Raw genomic sequence first — 16,876 nt, 5'->3', positions numbered from 1 at the left:
AGTGCTTGTCTATCATGTGTAGGCCCTGGATTCAATCCCTAGCATCACCGAAAAAGAAAAAGAAATGCTTAAATTTTCTTTCTATAAATAAATCTTCATATGTACATACAGTCTATCTTTCTCCCTTTAATCAGCAATACTTCCTTTCTCATATACTAAAATTTTTAAAAAAAATTTTTAGTTATAGATGGACACAATACCTTTATTTTATTTGTTTATTTTTAGTTGGTACTGAGGATCGATGCCAATGCCTCACATGTGACACATGGTAGGCCAAAGCTCTACCACTGAGGAATAACTCTAACCCCCTAAATTTATATAAATGAATCTGGATTCTATATCTGTTTCATTGATTTATTGCCCTATTTCTATACCAACGCCCCCATCTCTATGACATACTATTATCTTAAACAAATAAATATTTATCCTGTACTATTTATCTCTTCCAAAAATCACCTAGATTGTTTACCAGATTAACTATCTGGTTAAAATAATTAATCATATTAAAAATCATATTGGCATTTTGATTAGGATTGAACTGAATATATCAATAATTTAGGGCCAATGGATGATCTTTATATCATTGCATCTTCCCCTCTTGGAGGAAGATCTTCTTCTATTTAAGTCTTCTTTTGTGTCTGGGGAGAATCATGCCATGGTTTCAGCCCTGGTGCAGCCTTTTCTCTCATTTTTGTTTCTTTTTGTTCATTTCTGTCAAGCTTGGGGAGGGTAGTTTTGTAAACCTGCATTTAAGCCACCATGATTCCCAGAAGTCTTTAGATTTGCCCTGAATTGAGGGTGAAGGCGGGGATGATGAGCTAAACTGTGGGTGTGGGTGAAATTCAGAGGAGATTAAATGCTAAACGAGAAGAACAGAGCCTTGCAAAGTGCCAACATTTACGAAGAGGGTGAGTGCAGCAAATGTGGGCGAGAGAAAGCATACAGGAGTGAAAGGCCAGAAACCAGCAGAGCAGTGTCAATCAAGCTGGGGGAGGGGTCAGTTCAAGAGCAGCACAGATGACAGAGTCCTGTGCTGCTGTGGGGAATGACTTCCATGGAGCGTGGGTTGTGTGGGGTGTGACTGGTGAGTGGTGAGGTGATCATATCATATAATATTCAAACGGGGACACTCGAAGACTCTGAGAGAGCAAGGGTGAGCCAGGATTATTCCTGGCAAGAAGGACATGTGTATTCCTAGTTAGTAGAGATGTCTGAGAAAGGGATCTCAGTCAATGGAGGGAAGGCCACAGTGCCCAAGCTGTATGGATTGAGGACTAAGGACAGGAGAGTAGACTGTTCTTTTTAGAAGCTTGCCCAACAAGATAAGGAGAAAGTTGGGCTATAGGAAGAGAGGGATTAAGTTTGAAGGGGAGTATGTGTACTTATCCGTTTTCTAAGCTTTAGAGACTTGTCCGTCATAGGAGAGAAAGGACTTAATAGGGAGGGAGAGATGGAAGATGCAAGATATAGAAGGGATAATTAATAAAGAAGATACAGGAAAACAAAACAAAAGAAAATACAGGAGAGGAGGGGCCAATATCAACAGCCTGTAGAAAACATGGGATTATCTTAGAAGAGAAAGAAGGACAGCTCCTAACAGGACAGGCAAATAAAAGAATGTATGACAAGCCAGTGGAAAGCTAAGGTGCAAAGAAGGGAGTAAGGGCATTCAGCTCCTTAGCAGTGATTGAGAAAGGGGTGGACAACTTTTCAGGGGCAAAGAGCCTCCAAAAAGAAAGGGTTGGAAATCTTTGACCCTGTCCCTTGGGAATGAATATGGTTAGACTCTCCCCGATGGATTGAGATCATCTGGTGGTAGGAACCTAGACAGCTTGTCCAAGCCCAGTGCCAGGCTCTAAGGAGCTAGAAGCCTCTCCTACCCTAGGTACTTTGGCACACTGGGGTCTTTCCCTACTGGGCCACACTCACAATGCCTGTCAAACTCTGAACCAGTGAAGTTATCACTGTACCGTGGACAAGAATGCTCAGACTAGATTGTACTGTGACATTTTGGGGTGGCAATGAAATCCATAGCTAATCAGAGGCTCTGATATTCTCACCACTTGATTGTGGATGAAGCAGCCCTTTGGATTCAGGAAGTCCTCAGTGTTCTTGGACAATTTGGGGAGGAGGAAGTCCTCAGGGAAAGACACTAGATTTCTTGTTACTTTGGGTAGACTCCAAGGTTAATATGAGTATTTATAAAATATTAATGTAATTTGTAATCCAATTTGATAAAGAAAGCTTATATAATAGAATGATATGCAGCCATTCAAATGATGTAGGGCCAGGTGTGGTGGCACATGCCTGTAATCCCAGAGGCTTGGGAGGCTGAGGCAAGAAGATCACGAATTCAAAGCTAGCCTCAGCAACTTAGCAAGACTCTGTTTCTAAATAAAATATAAAAAAGGGTTGGGGTTGGCGCTCAGTAGTTGAGTGCCTGTGGGTTCAGTCCCTGGTATCAAAAAAAAAAATGATGTTGGAAAATACTATTTGATGACATGAAAAAATATTCAGGACATATTAATTGAAAAACCAGTATGACCACAATAATCTGATTTTCACCAAGAATATATATTTCTATATATGGATAGATATAAGATTATACGAATATATACCAATGAGCAGTGGTTGTTTCTGGGTATTAGAATTGTGGGCGGTTTCTCTTTTGACTTAACCTTTATTTTCTAAATTTTCTACAAGGTGCTTGCATTGCTTTTAGGAAGTTAAATAGCAAAGTTATTTTTTAAAAAGATTGCTAAGCTGTAAGGGCACCCCAGCTGAGTCTGAAGAGAAATCTGTTGAGAAGCCAGTATCTGAACTGGGTGTGCTGTCTCCAGCTGCACTCAGCAGGAACAGCTCATAGCTGTGTAAACTGAAGGTGAAACAACCTGGCCAAATTTAGCAATGCACCTAGCCTAGTGTTGCTAACAGGTCACCCCTGGGACACACCTGGGGGAAGTACTCTATAGTTCCCACCTGGGGCTCTATAGACCACCCTTGAGCTGGTGTGGCAGGTCATGAGGACATCAGTGAAACTTTCCCTCTTCTCTGGGCCCTTGCACAACTGTCCTGAGCCTTTGGCACCCAAAAACAAATGGGAAAGATGAGGATTTAGAAAGGGTAAAATGAATGAGGATCTTAGATGGAGTGGACGGCTGTTGCTGTCATTCTGGTTACATGAATTCTGTATTACCATGCTTCACAAAGCTATGGGGGGAAGAAAGGGGAGACACTGAAAGAGTCAGACCCCGGCAAAGGCATGTTGCTAGGCCAGAGCCCAGCCAGAAGGAAGGCCAGGGTTCCTGAGAAGTCCTAGGTCAGCACACTCACATTGGCCTCAGCTAGTGGACCACTCTTCACACATCACTGAGTCTGACTCCAGCAAAGGCCTTGGGGCAATTGCCGAGCCCAGAGGCTTTGCTCTAGGTAAATCTAGTGGAGAGGAACCTAATGATGTTTCCCATCCAAATTTGGCAGGTATGTGTCAGGAAGTAGTTGGTAGATATAAGTGGGTTTCTATAGGGCTATGTGGAATTTGGCAGGGAGGAGGGCTACCCACCTTCTGCTCTTTCAAGATCCCTGAGATTTTTGATTCCTGAATCAGATGTCACCACCTGTCCCATGGGAAGCAACTTAGACAGCCGGGCTTCTCTGCTCAGCACAGCAGGACCATCTGTCACCCAGGAGCAGCACCTTTGCTAAACAGGAGGAGGAATGAAAAGGGACAGGTGAGGAGGGAAGGGTCTCTCCTGACATACCTCATGCTCACGTAAATATTCTACATCATCCCTTGTACCTGTAGAGTCCCTCTGAGCTTCCCACAAAGACAGGGTAGGAAATATGATTTATCTCTGACTCATGATAGGCATTCCATAAATATTTTCGAATGCAAAAATGAGTGAGAAAATGAGCAAATTAATTAATTAACTAATTTTGTGAGCTTGGAGACCTTACATGGCTAAATGGAGAGACAGGCTCTTTTTAGACCAGGAACATAAAGATAAAAATACTCAGTGTCTGGCCACGAGGAGAAAAGAAAGGCTAAGTTGCCAAGGTTTGTGACTGTGAATCAAAAATGTTATGTATTAATCATAATACTTTTAAAAAGTCTTATGTTGGGAACAGAATGACAGATTACTTAAGTCCAATCAAGACCAAGTTTCAGATAAGAAAACTGAGGTCCAGAAAGAGAAGGGAGTATCCAAACCCACAGTCTGGTGGAATTAAAACAAGCTTCAATCTCTTGCTTTCCAGTCCTGCAGGACTCTTCCACCTTGTACCTCTTATGCAGAGCCACTTTAAACCTTCTTCCCAGAGGGAGGAGGTGTGATGAGTTCCCCCTTATAAATAAGTATTGGTTAGGCATCTACTATCTGTGGCATATCCACTACATGCCAAGCAAGTTGCTAGGTGCTGGAGATGTAATGGTGGACTAGATAGTGGTTTGACAGGGAAGCAGATAGGCAATCCATCAAGCAATCCCAATAAGGAAACTGCACCCAGCTTTGGAAGCCTGGAGAAGGAAAGCCTATTCCAGAGCCAGATGAAGGGTCAGGTGGAGGAGTTTGAGTGGGGAGCACAGATCCCACACACTCCTCTGATAGCCTTCCTGGAGACATCTCCCTCCTTACTCCATCCCCACCCCCCTGCCCTGGCATTCTGGGCCTATCTGTCTCCTACTTGCTTGTGAGTGCCTGGCTCCAGGGACCCAAGCTCTCCAGATAAGAGTCACACCTCAGAGGCCAAGGGGACAGATAGGCAGGACAGGCTGCTCTGATGGAGGGGGCCTTCGCCAGGGATGCAGGTCAGGCTCCATAGGAAAGCTCTGGGAAAGAAGGGCCTGTTTCAGAGACAAGGGGGAGTGATGTGGAGGCCCTCTCAACCCAGACAATCATACTGCCTGCTCCTCAACTGTGTACCTCAGTCTTGTTTTGAGGATAAATTTCTCCAGGAGACTCCATCTTTCTCCTCTCCTTTTCTGCCTCCCTCCTCCCATCTGCTTGTTGTTGGAGTCCTAGGCTAGAGGCCCAATTAGGGGAGGTACATCCAAACAAATCAGATGTTGCCATTTGCCCCCAAAAAACAAGTAAAAAAAATAATGGTAGGAAAGAGACTTTAGTCAAGATAGCCATATTAGAAAGATGGATGAAATCAAGCATCTCAGCCCTGTCTTTGGTGTACTGACATAAGCTTTAAGTTTAATATAGGAAGAATTAAGGCAGGGGGCCTTGGTCAAACTGTGGTCTGGCCGATCATTATGTCAGTTCTGGTTCTGCAAGGTGGCTCTGATGAAGTCCTTATCATTGCTTGAGGGAACAATCTCCATTTACCTCATAGACTTGTGATCCTGAAAGGGGGCAGTTTGGTTCCCATGAGGTGATTGCTTCTGCTTAGGAGGACAGTCTCATCAGGGGGATGATCTGTCTGCAAGGCTCTGCTGTTTCTGAAAGGTTATGGGCAATGACTATTCTAAGCCCTGCTCCAAGGGTCTGGAACAGGATGCTGAAAAAATTGACAGATTTTCAGGGAGAGTTGACTGTACATGCAAATCTTGAAATTACCTTAGTTACTCTTCTCTTGGTATCTTCAACCTCAAAGGCAATGATTACCAGATTTAGATGAACACTCCTTAAATTATTAACACAACTATCTGACCCAAAGTTTAAGGTAATGAAGAAGACCGATTCAAAATGAAAGCAAAGATGCCAAGCTTTATCCTGTTTTTAGTTACCGGCTGGGCACAGGTCTAAGTGAAGGGTTGGTGCTTTTTAGCAAAGGCAGCCTATCTAGTTCCCAGTTATAAGCTGACTCTCCACCTCACTGCCTACTCACCCCTCATCAGCCTACCCTGAGTCATTTCTTCCATCTTTCTTCATTGAATAGCTTCTAAAGTTCAATCTCTTCTGGAAGAGTGTGGAGGTAGAGACAGAGATGAAGAGAGGGGAAGAACCACACTCTTGCCCTTCTTCCTTTTCTCATCCTAGCTCTCAAGGGGAGTTAACATGGACAGGGTCAGATGTATCAGTCAGAGGCCCTTCAGGAAGTAGAAAAAGGACAGTCATGGGTCAGCAAGATACTGGGGGTTAGGGTCTTAAAGGAAACCTCATCACCTTTCCCATATGGACATGCTGGATAAAATAATCAGCTAAGGGAGATTAACCTTCTCTAAGATTTTATTGCTACTGATACTTGGCCTGGGGCAGACCTCTGAGCCCTCCCTTTTCATGTTTCTTGATAAGGACTTTAACTAGGCTACTGGAGTTCCATGCATGACTCTAGGAAGTCTTTGTTGCAAAACATCATGTATTTGGATGTGTGTCCTTGTTTCTAGAAGGCCCACAGAGTCCATCAGATCCCCCAAAGGCATCCGTAATACACAAAAAGTTGCAGAATCCCTCATCTGGGGCTTTAGAGGAAGAAGCACCTCCCACTCAACTGCCCCCTCCTGGGAGGTTCCCCTCCCCTCTTCTGGGTTTCTTCTGCTCCTGTGCTTCTGCAGACAGCTTGTCCCCAGAGCCAGCTGGGGCCATGTGCCTCTCTGCTCACCTGGACACAGTGCTGTGCCTCTATCGACTGCCCTATTTAGGAGCTGCTGAGCTGGCTGCAGAAACCAGGCCTGCATTTGCCCCCTCCAGAGGTATCCAGGCTTTGAGGAAGGGTATGGGCAAAGGACCTCCAAATCTCTGGGCTTATGGAGCATGAGTTCTGCAGTCATAAAGACTTGCACTTGGCCCTGGATCCAAGCCACCTTGATAAGGTAATGAGCCTCCTAGAGACTCTATTTCTTTATCTATAAAATGGGAGAAATAATGCCCCTGCAGGGGGATTGTGAAGACTAAATAAGTTTATCATTATGAAATGTCAGGTACTACATAAATATTAGCTGGTATCTAACGCAACTAAATCCAGAAGTTTCCTCCACAGTGTCCCTGGCAGGAAGGTTGTCCTGTTCTTCCTAGGGAGCTGCCACCTCCTGCAGCAGTCCAGCCTCCATTTGGACAGCTCTTACTGTGAGAAAGTTCTTGTGTCAATTAGAGGCTCTTTTGAGTTGAAATAACAAGAATTCAACTCACTGGCTCACCAAAAAAGGGAATTTATTGGCCCAAGAAATTGGGAAGGGCAGAAGTAGAAGTGACCTCAAGGACTTCAGAGACCCAAACAATGTTGCTAGGACTCTCCCTCTTTCTTTCTCTCTGGAAGTCTTAGCTCTATTTCTTTTTTTTTCCTTCTTTTTTTTATTGGTTGTTCACAACATTACAAAGCTCTTGACATATCATATTTCATACATTAGATTGAAGTGGGTTATGAACCCCCAATTTTACCCCAAATGCAGATTGCAGAATCACGTCGGTTACACATCCACAATTTTACATAATGCCCTATTAGTAATTGTTGTATTCTGCTACCTTTCCTATCCCCTACTATCCCCCCTCCCCTCCCCTCCCATCTTCTCTCTCTACCCCATCTACTGTAATTCATTTCTCTCCTTGTTTATTTTCCCATTCCCCTCACAACCTCTTATATGTAATTTTGTATAGCAATGAGGGTCTCCCTTCATTTCCATGCAATTTCCCTTTTCTCTCCCTTTCCCTCCCATCTCATGTCTCTGTTTAATGTTAATCTTTTCTTCCTACTCTTCCTCCCTGCTCTGTTCATAGTTGCTCTCATTATATCAAAGAAGACATTTGGTATTTGTTTTTTAGGGATTGGCTAGCTTCACTAAGCATAATCTGCTCTAGTGCCACCCATTTCCCTGCAAATTCTATGATTTTGTCATTTTTTATTGCTGCATAGTACTCCATTGTGTATAGATGCCACATTATTTTTATCCATTCATCTATCGAAGGGCATCTGGGTTGGTTCCACAGTCTAGTTATTGTGAATTGTGCTGCTATGAACATCGTTGTGGCAGTATCCCTGTAGCATGCTCTTTTAAGGTCTTCAGGGAATAGTCCGAGAAGGGCAATAGCAGGGTCAAATGGTGGTTCCATTCCCATCTTTCCCAGGAATCTCCAAACTGCTTTCCAAATTGGCCACACCAATTTGCAGTCCCACCAGCAATGTACAAGTGTACCCTTTTCTCCACATCCTCGCCAGCACTTGTTGTTTGACTTCATAGTGGCTGCCAATCTTACTGGAGTGAGATGGTATCTTAGGGTGGTTTTGATTTGCATTTCTCTGACTGCTAGAGATGGTGAGCATTTTTTCATGTACTTGTTGATTGATTGTATATCCTCCTCTGAGAAGTGTCTGTTCAGGTCCTTGGCCCATTTGTTGATTGGGTTATTTGTTATCTTATTGTCTAATTTTTTGAGTTCTTTGTATACTCTGGATATTAGGGCTCTATCTGAAGTGTGAGGAGTAAAAATTTGTTCCCAGGATGTAGGCTCCCTATTTATCTCTCTTATTGTTTCTCTTGCTGAGAAAAAACTTTTTAGTTTAAGTAAGTCCCATTTGTTGATTCTTGTTATTAAGTCTTGTGCTATGGGTGTCCTATTAAGGAATTTGGAGCCCGACCCCACAATATGTAGATCGGAGCCAACTTTTTCTTCCATCAGACGCAGAGTCTCTGAATTGATATCAAGCTCCTTGATCCATTTTGAGTTAACTTTTGTGCATGGCGAGAGAAAGGGATTCAGTTTCATTTTGTTGCATATGGATTTCCAGTTTTCCCAACACCATTTGTTGAAGATGCTATCCTTCCTCCATTGCATGCTTTTAGCCCCTTTATCAAATATAAGATAGTTGTAACTTTGTGGATTAGTCTCTGTGTCCTCTATTCTATACCATTGGTCCACCCGCCTGTTTTGGTACCAGTACCATGCTGTTTTTGTCACTATTGCTCTGTAGTATAGTTTGAAGTCTGGTATCGCTATACCGCCTGATTCACACTTCCTGTTTAGAATTGCTTTTGCTATTCCGGGTCTTTTATTTTTCCATATGAATTTCATGATTGCTTTATCTATTTCTACAAGAAATGCCGTTGGGATTTTGATTGGCATTGCATTAAACCTATAGAGAACTTTTGGTAATATCGCCATTTTGATGATGTTAGTTCTGCCTATCCATGAACAGGGTATATTTTTCCATCTTCTAAGATCTTCTTCTACTTCTCTCTTTAGGGTTCTGTAGTTTTCATTGTATAAGTCTTTCACCTCTTTTGTTAGGTTGATTCCCAAGTATTTTATTTTTTTTTTTGAGGATATTGTGAATGGAGTGTTTTTCCTCATTTCCGTTTCAGAAGTTTTGTCACTGATATACAGAAATGCCTTTGATTTATGCATGTTGATTTTATATCCTGCCACTTTGCTGAATTCATTTATTAGTTCTAGTAGTTTCTTTGTAGACCCTTTTGGGTCTTCTAGGTATAGAATTATGTCATCTGCAAATAGTGATAATTTAAGTTCTTCTTTTCCTATTTTTATGCCTTTAATTTCTTTCGTCTGTCTAATTGCTCTGGCCAGTGTTTCGAGAACTATATTGAATAGAAGTGGTGATAGAGGGCATCCCTGTCTTGTTCCAGATTTTAGAGGGAATGCCTTTAACTTTTGTGCATTCAGAATGATGCTAGTCTGAGGCTTAGCATAGATAGCTTTTACAATGTCAAGGTAAGTTCCTGTTATCCCTAGTTTTTCTAATGTTTTGAACATAAAGGGATGCTGTACTTTGTCGAATGCTTTCTCTGCGTCTATCGAGATGATCATATGGTTCTTATCTTTAAGTCTATTGATTTGGTGAATAACATTTATTGATTTCCGTATATTGAACCATCCTTGCATCCCTTGATGATGGTGCACAATTTTTTTGATGTGTTTTTGTATTCGATTCGCCAGAATTTTATTGAGGATTTTTGCATCTAGGTTCATTAGAGATATTGGTCTGTAGTTTTCTTTCTTTGAGGTGTCTTTGTCTGGTTTTGGAATCAGGGTGATGTTGGCCTCATAGAATGAATTTGGAAGAGCTCCCTCTTTTTCTATTTCCTGAAATAACTTGAAAAGTCTTGGTATTAATTCTTCTTTAAAGGTTTTGTAAAACTCCGCTGTATACCCATCCGGTCCTGGGCTTTTCTTGGTTGGTAGTCTTTTGATGGCTTCTTCAATTTCATCCATTGATATTGGTCTGTTCAAATTGTGTGTATCCTCCTGACTCAGTCTGGGCAAATCATATGACTTAAGAAATTTATCGATGTCTTCACTATCTTCTATTTTATTGAAATATAGGTTTTCAAAATAATTTCTAATTGTCTTCTGTATTTCTGTAGCATCTGTTGTGATATTGCCTTTTTCATCCTGTATGTTAGTAATTTGAGTTCTCTCTCTTTTTCTCTTCGTTAGCATGGCTAAAGGTCTGTCGATATTATTTATTTTTTCGAAGAACCAACTTTTAGTTTTGTTAATTTTTTCAATAGTTTCTTTTGTTTCAATTTCATTGATTTCCGCTCTGATTTTAATTATTTCTTGCCTTCTGCTACATTTGCTGTTGTTTTGCTCTTCCTTTTCTAGGGCTTTGAGATGAAGTGTGAGCTCATTTATTTGTTGGTTTTTTCTTTTTTTGAGGAATGACCACCAGGCGATGAATTTTCCTCTTAAAACTGCTTTCATTGTGTCCCATAGATTCCAATATGTTGTGTCTGTATTTTCATTTATCTCTAAGAATTTTTTGATTTCCTCCTTTATGTCTTCTGTAACCCATTGATCATTCAGTAACATATTGTTCATTTTCCATGTGATGTAGGATTTTTCCTTCCTTCTTTTATCATTGATTTCCAGTTTCATTCCATTATGATCAGATAAAATGCAAGGTATTATCTCCACCCCTTTATATTTACTGAGGGTTGCCCTATGGCATAATATATGGTCTATTTTTGAGAAGGATCCATGTGCTGCTGAGAAAAAAGTATATCCATTTGATGATGGTTGATATATTCTATATATGTCAGTTAAGTCTAGGTTATTGATTGTGATATTGAGTTCTATAGTTTCTTTATTCATCTTTTGTTTGGAGGATCTGTCCAACGGTGAGAGAGGTGTGTTGAAGTCACCCATAATTATTGTGTTGTGGTCTATTTGATTCTTGAATTTGAGGAGAATTTGTTTTATGAATGTCGCAGCACCATTATTTGGTGCATAAATACTGATAATTGTTATGCCTTGTTGGTGAATGGTTCCTTTTAACAGTATATAATGTCCTTCTTTATCCCTTTTGATTAACTTAGTCTTGAAGTCGATTTTATTCGATATGAGGATGGCCACCCCTGCTTGCTTACGAGGACCGTGTGCATGGTATATTTTTCCCATCCTTTCACCTTCAGCCTGTGTATGTCTTTTCCAATCAGATGTGTCTCCTGGAGGCAGCATATTGTTGGATTTGTTATTTTAATCCATGATACCAGCCTATGTCACTTTATTGGAGAGTTTAAGCCATTAACATTCAGAGTTACTATTGATATATGGTTTGTACTTCCATCCATGTTTGATTATTTATCCTTTTTTTAAAAAATTTAGTTTGTTTCTCCATGATTATCTTTCCCCTCGCCCTCTGTCTTTACCGAGGCACTTCCTACTGATGGTTTTGATTATTGTTTTTCATTTCTTCCTTGTGTAGTGTTTTGCTCAAAATGCTTTGCAATGTTGGTTTTCTGGCTGCAAATTCTTTTAACTCTTGTTTATCATGAAAGATTTTTATTTCGTTGTCGTACCTGAAGCTTAATTTTGCTGGATACAGAATTCTTGGTTGGCATCCATTGTCTTTCAGTGTTTGAAATACATTGTTCCATGACCCTCTTGCTTTCAGTGTCTGTGATGAAAAATCCGTTGTTAACCTTATTGGTTTACCCCTGAATGTAATCTGTCTCCTTTCTCTTGTAGCTTTTAATATTTTCTCTTTGTTCTGTATATTGGATATCTTCATAACAATGTGTCTTGGCGTTGGTCTACTGTGATTTTGTGTGCTCGGTGTCCTGTATACATCTTCAATTTGTATATCTGTTTCCTTTTTTATTTATGGAAAGTTTTCTGTAATTATTTCATTCAGCAGATTACTCATTCCCTTGGTTTGAATCTCCGTACCTTCTTCTATCCTGATGACTCGTAAGTTTGGTTTTTTTATGTTATCCCATAACTCTTGGATGTTTTTCTCGTGATTTTTTACCAGCCTTTCTGAGTTGGCTAGACTCTTTTCAAGATGACATATTTTGTCTTCATTATCTGACGTTCTGGCTTCTACTTGCTCCACTCTGTTAGTGATACTCTCAATTGAGTTTTTAATTTGGTTTATCGTTTCCTTCATTTCTAGAATTATTGTTTGATTATTTTTTATAATCTCTATCTCCTGATAAAGATGCTTAACTTCTTCTTTTATCTGTTTATGTAATTCATTCTCAATGTGTTCTTTCGCTGCTTGAATTTGCTGTCTTGTATCCTCTTTAAGGTTCCATTCCATCTGTCTAAGGTGTTCCTTGAGTTCTTTATATGACCATTTTTCTGATGACTCTAGGTCCTTCTGAATGTTTAGGCTGTCCTGCATTGTTTGTACTCCTTTTCTTCCTTGCTTTTTGAAGATGCTCACGTTACTTCTTGTTCTGTTTGACTGATGAGTTACTGTTTACTCCTATAAATTTATTAGATGCTTGGGAGGAAAGGTATTAGAAGGGAAGGAAAGAAGTCACTAAAGAGAATGAGAGTAAGCAGGTAGAATTCAAGGAAGGGGGGATAAGATAATTGAAAAGAAATGAAAAGACAAAAGAAGAAAAAAAATAGGAAATAAAAAAAAGAAAAAAAATTTTTTTAAAAATAATAAAAAAAATTAAAATTAAAATTAGAAGAAAAAAATTTTAAAAAAATTGTAAAAAAAAATTTAAAAAAAAACAAGAAAAATGAAAATGAAAGAAAAACCCAAATCAAAAAAAAAGAGAAAAGAAAAAAAGAAAAAAAAACTAATAAATGCAGTCTTAGAGTTTGATTAACTTCTCTTCCAGTAAGTGGCGCTGTGCCCACCAGGCCAAGTTTCTCCTGTCAATTCGCGGGAACCAATCACTGTGCAGCAGCTCCTCCCAGACTGGGCGAGTCTCCAATCCTGAGTGCCTAGGGCCTCCTCTTGTGTCTAGTCACGTCCCACTTTTCCTCTAGCCAGGCCCCTCTCACAGGTGCCGCTCACCACAATACTGGCTACACGCCAGGTCTGCTGCTCCTGGGAGCCCTGTTTTCATGAACGACTGGGCACACTCTTCCAGTTTGCCATTCCCTCAGACCCTAAGTTTGTAGAGCTTGGGGCTGAGAATCCTCAGCGAATTTTACTTGCCCTCCGGTAGCCACGCCCCCGGTAGCTGGTGCAAGAGACCTCAGCTGTCAGCACTGGTGGAAGTGGTAGTTCCGCGCCGTGGGTCCTGCGCCACCTCTGATTCCCTCGGTCTGGCTATCGTGCTCACGGGAGAGCTGGGAGGGGCCCTTACGGGAGAGCTGGGAGGGGCCCTTAAGGTTTCCCCGATGTGTGGAGAAGGAAGGCTAGGGAATTACACACCTGCAGCCGCAGGTTTCAATGAGGTTATCTCCTCCACCGCAGTCTGATGACGTCAGTTCTCTGCCATGGTGGTATCTCTTGCAAATGGCGACAGTTCGTTTCCCTTTGCTGGGTGACCAATGCAACAGGTGGGTCCTTACTGTCTCTCCCAAGCCCCGTTTCAAACCTGTGGCCACTACCTATGAAGGCTCGGTAGGCATTTACCTCCATAGGATCAGAAGGGCTGACCAGTTGTTTCAGCCAGATGGATTAGTCCTGAGTCATAGCTGTTTGTCTGTGGGAAGCAGGCGAACGGGAGCTTGAATTCAGCTGATCCGGGCTCAGTGTGTGTTCTGAGAGGCCCAGACTGTTTGCCCCAGATCCACGTCAGCTCAGCATTGCCTAGTGATCCTGAGCAAACAGATTTAGGTTGTTTACGACTCCCTATGCCTGCACAGCTGAAGAGGTCAGAGACTTGATCTCTCTGCGCCCGCCATCATGTTCAGTACCTAGTTCTTTTAAATTCAGCACATAAAGGGACACTGTAGACAGATGTGGTGGTATCAAATTGTTGGTGTTTTTTTTTTTAGTTGTAGATGGACACAATATCTTTATTATATTATTATTATTATTATTATTATTATTATTATTATTAGTTTATGTGGTACTGAGGCTCAAACCCAGTGCCTCACATGTGCTAAGCAAGCGCTTAAGCACTGAGCTACAACCACAGCCCCAAATTGTTCATTTTGAGGAGTAGGCATGGGATATTGTAAACATATCCTAATGGAAGGAGGGTGGAGCAGTTAACCTAGGGAACATCAGGGACAATGCTGGGTCTCCAAAACACTTTAACCCAATCAGTGCTGCCAGGAACCTGTCTTCCTCCTTCTGACTTCATCCCTTCATTGTCTGCTTCTCTCTGACTGTAGATGGACTTTCTAAACTTCCTGAGGTCACACTTACAACCTCAGGTCCTGAAGAAAGATACTTTATCTCAGTACTATTTCAAAAAAAAAATCTCAGGAAAGAAGTCAAATTGACTCATGTTGGGTCGAGCTCCTGTCCCTGGATCCATCAACCATGACCAGAGGATGGAGTCACATGGCTGTTCTAATGTCAACCCTATGGATAGGAAGGAGGAGGCAGCAGTTCACTAGAGGGTGAGGGCTCTCCCCAGAAACTGAGAGTGTTAGACCAGGAGGCAAGAAAAGACCACTGACTCCAACTAGAATCAATCTTATTATTTTGACTGGCCGGGCTGCCTCTCCCACCAAAAACCACAGGAACAAGACAGCACCGCAGCTTTCTTGCAGCCCAGCTTTATAGCCCAGAGAGTTACACAAAAGGGGGTTACAGATGACAAAACGCTGATGAGCATAACATTTTTGCTGGCCCCAGCATCAGAATTTATGAAGATCATTAGCTCCTCAGAGAGGGTCGTTATCTGGCCAGGGAAGGCCAAGATTTATGAGGCGTCACTAAAGTTTCAGAGAGGGCTGCTATGTGGTCAGAGAGCCAGGCATGGGTGAGTTCAAGGCATGGGCAGGCATTCCAAGCTAATTCAGAATTTGCAGTAATTTATAGTAAAGCCGAAATTATCTTTTCATGGCTTTGTGGCGAGATGGCTCCCAATTTTAAGAGAAAATCAGGTTGGGTCTATCAAGAGGAGCACTGGTGATATATTTATTAGTCGGCGTCTACTTCAACTCCTCTCTCACATAGAAGACCTCGGGATTGTTTTGCAGGTCCCACTAGAGAAGCTTTTTGAACATTTTTTCTGAGACTGGCTTTGAGCTTTCATTCACAGCTCCTAATCAGTCATCCCAATTCAGAGACTGTTCTTACCAGTTACTCCAGATGCTGGCCCTGGTAACCCACATCTGCCACCTCATTCTGGCAACCTCTTGTCTTGGTCACCTTTGCTTAGTGGTTGGAATGGAGCTCAAAGATAAGATCCCAGGATCTGGAGTCAGATGTACCTGGGTTTGAATTAAATACCACCATTTACTACCTATCTGAGGTTCTATTTCCTCAGGTGTAAAATGGAAAAGATACTGGTACCTAAACAATAGGGTTGTGGTGCGGGTTTACAGAGATGGTGAATGTGAACTCTTGGCACATAGTAAGCACTCAAGAAATGACAGCCTGACAAAAGCTACATCAAGATATAGAATCTTCTCAGTTCCCTTTTCAACAGCAAGATCCTATTTGTAGCTGGCCTCAGAAGGGTTTAGGGATTGGCCTCCATCCAGCTGCAAGCTGGAGGAGAAAACCTGAACTTCCCTTTCAGTGAAACCCATGCACATTCCTCAGGCCAAGCTGGGGTCCCTATTTCCTGGGCCAATGTCAAGGTCTTGGTGAAAGCTTGAAGGCCCCCTTTGGCATTAAGGAAAAGGACCAATTCCCCAAAGTGCATCATGAGAGCAGAGTAAATTGGGAAGAGAGACCCTGTACAGAACCCTGGCCACATCTGTTCTGTGGAAGATTCAGCTTCTAAATGTTTCAGGCCACAGGGGAAACCTGATCACAGAGTCCCGTGAGGCTGTGGTCTGCATTGAACCCAGATCATCCTTGTGTATCAGCACAGGCTGTCCTTTCTGACCAGGTATAGGATATTGGCACACTCATCTCAGCTTCAGTCCTCCCTGTTTGGGTCAGTATCTCTGAGCTTTTGGCTAGTGGACATAATAATAATGGTGGTAGTACTGACAAAAAGGAAGATCAAAAACATGGACACACAGGTACAATTACACTTTTGGACATATATGTGATAGCCCCTAGTACAGAGGAAAACAGATGGTAGGAACCAGAAGCCCTACCTGAGACCTCTCAGATGCCTAAGAATAGTAATTGATCCTGTGTTTACTTAACATGTGCCAGGCACTGGGCTGACTTCTTGGAGTGCATTATGTCTTTGAATCCTTTGCATGACCCCTGGAAGTGGGCATTAATTTTCCTTTTTACAGATGAGGAGCTGGAAGCCTGAAGAGTTAAGTAACTTGCTCAAGATTGTACTGTCTAGTTTCAAAGCCCTGTTCTTCTGCCCACGTGGGTAGTACAATAGACCCAGTTTTCCAAAGGAGAGATTCACGGGGCACAGAAGATTCTTGCAGGGAGGCCTGGAGAGACTCAGACTCAAAGTCATGTGGGGAAGTTGCTGAAAGTGCAAGTTTTGAGGTGCTGACTCCTTTCCATGCATGCTTCCTACAAGTACTGACTCAGTGGGTCTGCAGCCTAGGAATATGCATTTTAATAAGCTGTCTCTCATAAAAATAGTTTTCCTCCCATTATAAAAAAAATCTTACATTCATTGTAAGGCCTTTGACTCCAAATTGCTATGGTAGGGCTCAGAAATTTATATTTTTCAAATTCT

At 41.8% G+C, this 16,876-nt stretch overlaps 1 long non-coding RNA gene across 1 annotated transcript in view; it reads left to right on the top strand.

Moving 5' to 3' along the window:
- Window positions 1-16,876, top strand: part of LOC308647467 — a 70,297-nt gene that overhangs the window by 13,512 nt on the left and 39,909 nt on the right. The window contains exon 2 of the long non-coding RNA XR_014021628.1: window positions 12,980-13,063. This is a non-coding gene — a long non-coding RNA (uncharacterized lncRNA). The remainder of the gene's footprint in view (window positions 1-12,979; window positions 13,064-16,876) is intronic.

Source organism: Spermophilus citellus (assembly GCF_964194105.1).
Source record: "Spermophilus citellus genome assembly, chromosome: 4".
In the NCBI taxonomy this organism is placed as follows: domain Eukaryota; kingdom Metazoa; phylum Chordata; class Mammalia; order Rodentia; family Sciuridae; genus Spermophilus; species Spermophilus citellus.
The sequence above is the reverse complement of the archived record's forward strand: the minus strand, read 5'-3'. Positions and strand labels throughout refer to the sequence as shown.